Raw genomic sequence first — 4,588 nt, 5'->3', positions numbered from 1 at the left:
ACCAGGCTGGCCTCGAACTCAGAAATCCGCCTGCCTCTGCCTCCCAAGTGCTGGGATTAAAGGCGTGCGCCACCACGCCCGGCTTCTATTCAGCATCTTAAGCTGACTCTTAATCCCATATGTGGCCACGTAATAGAATATAAGGTTTGTAAACTTTCTGGCAGGAATACAAAGTTTCTGAGTATGCAGTGACAAAAACTAATCCAAAATCAGACACATAACAGGACCCTGGTGTTCCTGCAAGAGCCTGCCTATGCTACATGGCAGGTCGTCCCTGTAGTCTGGGCTCTGCACGTGTAACATACACACTTGAAGTGTGCACAGCCAGCCATGCCATGTGCTATCAGTGCATGCTTCCTGAAGCATCTGCACTCACAACTGAGACTGCTTTACGTTACAAACTGAAGTGCTCTTACTGCGCAGGCAAAGCTTTCTGCTGCTGCAGAAAGCATCATTATAAACCAGACTCTTCCTCCTCTCTACTACCGTCCTTCAGCGTGCACTGTATCACAGGAACACAGCACAGAATGCTGGAGTACGCGGTTACGGACACTGCTATTTGAGTTGCTATCTTAGAGAACCCAGGACCACCAGCCCAGGAATGGCACCACACACAATGAGCTTGGTCCTCTCCTATTGCTCACCAATTAAGAAATGCCCTCCAGCTGGATCTCATGGAGGAGTCTTCTCAATCGAGGTTTCCTCCTAGTCTGTGTCAAGTTGACGTTGGACAGCACAGTGTGCATGTTCTCACTAGCACTAACTTGTCTCTTTGACAGTAGACTCCTCATCAGAAGATGGCATCTCACTGTGGGTGTGATGTGCATTTCCATAATGAGTACTAATTTTCAACATTTCTTCATACACCTGATGTCTACTGTGTTTTCTTCTGAGAAACATTTATTCAGGTTTACTGTGCAGTTTTAATTGGATCATCTTAGGTTTTGTTTGCTTTGCTGTTGTGGGCCTTGTGATATTAAATATTAACCTCTTGTCCGATGTAGAGTTTGCAAACATCTCTCACTCAAAAGACTGTCCCTCCCTTTGCTATATAAAGCTTTCTAAGTCAATATAGTCCTGTTTGGTTTTACTTTCGCTTCCTGTGTTTTGAGGGTGTTATCCCCACACCCAAAGAAACAAGAGCTACTAGCAATCTCACAGAAAAGGTAATATATGACGTTCAAATGAATTGACTGAGTTTTCTCATGGTATCTGCTCGGCAGAAGCAGGAAGATCATGAGTTCAAGCCAGCAGAACCTATACATACTTAGGCCCTGTCTGAAAGGACCAAGGGCTAAGAGTGTACCTCCATGAGTCAATTCTCAGCAACTCTAACTCACTACCCACCACTACAACGTGTGTGTGTGTGTTTGCACACAAGAGTGTGTGCACATGTGTCTGTCTGTCTGTCTGTCTGTCTGTCTCCCTCTCCCCACACTGGAGAAATAAAGAAAGAAAACAAGTACTAAATGCTAGGAAAGGAGAGCAGGTGCGTGTCTTTGGGGGACTGTTTTAAAATTGCAAAGAGATGCCAGCTCTATTTACTAAAGAGAGTTCTTGAATTGCTTGAAGCTGAGCAGCATTTTGGCCACACCAGTGACTGGAGCAGCTTTTCATCAGACCCTCTCAGATGATGTGCCTGGCACAGCCACCCTCGGTGACTCACACTGTAAAAGAAGGCACCCACTGTCCCACACCCATTTTGACATAATGGCCTTGTGATCGTTTCCTGAAAATGAACCTGCTAGGACATTACTTAGCTTTTGTCAAATGCTTTATTACTTTGTGACAAATTGCATGCTCTAAGCAAGGATTCTTTATTGCTCCATCTAAAACAGTAATGCTCGTCTTTGAGCTGGCTTCCAGGACGCTCCTCCAAGCTGCAGAGCTGCTCTTTCCACCAGACACTTTCCAAGTATACTAATAAGTACACTGCTGTGTCCTTCAGTAATCAGCATAAGCCATGCGTGGCTTTTTAAAACCAATATTATCAAAAGCTAACAAGACTCTTCCAAATGTCAGTATTTAATAATAGCATCTGCTCAGTAGGTTCTACGGTTTGAAGAACCAGTTTTGAACAGAAAAAGAAGAGAAAAATGACAACTGTGTCACGAGCTATAGTAAGTACTACAGGAGCAGCTGCAGGCACAGGCCCTGTGAACTCTTGAGTGCTGCCAGATGTTCTGTGGTCACGTCAGCTCACCTGTCCCCAGGACTCACACCCCTCTACCTTTCCTGTTTCTCACATGTGCGCTGTTCTAAACTCTCTATAGAAAAAAAAAAGATGTGGACTGATGTGACAGGTTATCAACAGCACAGCTGCCAGATGGAAGTAATGGGGATTGACTGGAGTGTGGGCCCCTGCTGAGAAAGGGCAGTGCTGGGAGCCCCTGTGGTGGGGCGGCTGCTTGGCTGGTAGGGTGTGCCTTTCAAACAATAATAAAGTCTGGGCAGCTGGGGATAAAATATCAACACATAGATTTTTTTCCAAAGAGAAATAGGTTAGTTTGGAGGAGTTTTTTGTTTTGGGGTTTTTTTGTTTGTTTTGTTTTGTTTTGTTTTCTGGTCTGGGTAATTTTTTTCTTTGTCTAAGAGAAACAATGTGGCACAATGTTTTAGAAGGAAAATGGGATTTGAGTTCTCAATTTAACACCTCCTTGGGCAAGTTATTGAACATTTTGACCTGGATTTTTTTTCTCTTCTATTGAGAACAGCAAATTTTTAGAATACAGTTCCTGTGACGTGTAAGAGACAAAAACATGAAATAAAGCCACTTAAGGCATATGTCTTAGTTATTACTACCAAGGCCACTCCTATGAAGGGAAGCACTTAGCTGGGGTCACTCTGGCAGGCAGCATGGTAGCCTGCAGGCAGGTACTGGAACAACAGCTCCATGCTCAATTAGGCCCTATGAGGTGCTTCCGAGGGCACCCCCTTGCTTCCGTGCCCACCCCTTTGCTTCAGTGGGCATTCCTGTGCTGGTCTCTATGATTGTCCCTCAGAGTCCACTCACGAAGCAGAGAGTTTTACTGCTCTTTTCTGGTCTCAGTTAGTTTGGCCACCCACTGTTATCTTCAGCTCCTTTCTGATATATTATGCCTTTACTCTTAGAAAACACACCAGGGACTTCCTGCTACAGACTGGACCTTGGACTGATCTGGCTTGCCCTCAGCTCCTACTCTCCAGGGTGAGGTTGTGCTGTCTGGCACTCCTCCTGTTTTGTGTTTAATGACACTCATCAAAGGTTCTTGCAGAGTTTTAACTATTTCCCTGTGACTATTGTAACTGTACACTTCTATCTACTCTGTTCTCACCTACCACTTAGGCTATGAGCTTCTAATGTTTGAAAGATAGAGGCCATCCACTTGACATAAAATTCCAAGGCATTAAGATATTATTGTTAGTACTGATTAGGCCAAAAGTCACGCGGGATGTCAGCACTGCCTTTGTGAAAACAGAACATTCTTTTTTCGTGTGAGAATGTACTCATTTAGTAGGTGATGCATAATGTGATCGATCCCCTGACCCTGATAAAGCCACATCTGCCTCCATCATGCCTCAGAGTAAAAAGAAGGGATGGTACCTGCCCTGTGACACTAATTGGCTGTTTCAAGGAAAACTACAACTGTAGCAGTCTGAAAATCATGTTGCTCTACAAGGCCAAGGAAGGGCATGAGCTCTGCAGTCAGACAGCATAGGTCAGAGCTCAACCCTTGACTTCTAAATACAAGGTAGTTCTGGGCACCTGTTTTTTCATCTATAATAAGGTGTCAGTAATGACCCCTGTCTCTAAGACACTGCTTAAACTTAGCAGCTGTCACTATATGTGCCCTGTGGATTCTCACAGAGCTAGGGCCTCAGACTCAAAACAGTAGCCGTATGGCATCCCCAGAGTCAAGTGTCAGGTGTGCAGGGAGCAACTCTTTATGAATTCTGTGAGAGCGATCCCTTTCCAAAGTTGCTTATTGGATCTCTTTGGTGCTGTAATTATCCATCTAGCTAAAGTAGAAGATTCTTGCTTTTAATGGGTTAGTTTTTTGCCTGAAAGTATGTATGCATGCCAAGTGCTTACAAAGACCAGAAAAGGGTATTGGGTCTCCTAGAAGTGGAATTACACAGATGGTTATGCATCGCCATGTGGATACTGAGAATCAAACTCAAGTCTTCTGCAACACAAGCAAGTGCTCTTAACCACTGAGCCATCCCTACAGTACCCATAGGACTCTTTTAAAAAAAAAAAAAACCTACTGCTGATGAGCTGTGCCTTCCGAATCAGAATGCCAAGCACTCTAAACCATCAACGAGAAAGACGGGGCAGAAGAGATGGACATATGCTATGGTGGCTTGAATAAAAGGGTCCCATAGATTCATATATTTCAATGCTTAGTCACCAGGGAGTGACACCATTTGAAAGGATCAGGAGAATTTGAAAGGATCAGGAGAAAGTGTGGTCTTAGTAGAGGAAGTTTGTCACTGGGGGTTGGGGATGGGGGCCTTGAGGGTTCAAGCCCATCTCAAGTCCAGGGTCTCTCTCTTGGCCTACAAATTTGGGTAAAATTAGGTGGGCTTTTTTTTTTTTTTTTTTTTT

The 4,588-nt window shown here is 44.3% G+C and overlaps 1 protein-coding gene across 5 annotated transcripts in view; it reads right to left on the bottom strand.

The window, feature by feature from the left end:
* The window catches only part of Tulp4 (TUB like protein 4), a 139,642-nt gene that overhangs the window by 61,014 nt on the left and 74,040 nt on the right, over positions 1–4,588 (bottom strand). The gene's annotated exons all lie outside the window — the stretch shown is intronic.

Source organism: Mus caroli, chromosome 17, assembly GCF_900094665.2.
Source record: "Mus caroli chromosome 17, CAROLI_EIJ_v1.1, whole genome shotgun sequence".
In the NCBI taxonomy this organism is placed as follows: Eukaryota; Metazoa; Chordata; class Mammalia; order Rodentia; family Muridae; genus Mus; species Mus caroli.
Note: the sequence above shows the minus strand (reverse complement) of the source record. Positions and strands in the feature narration are given on the sequence as shown.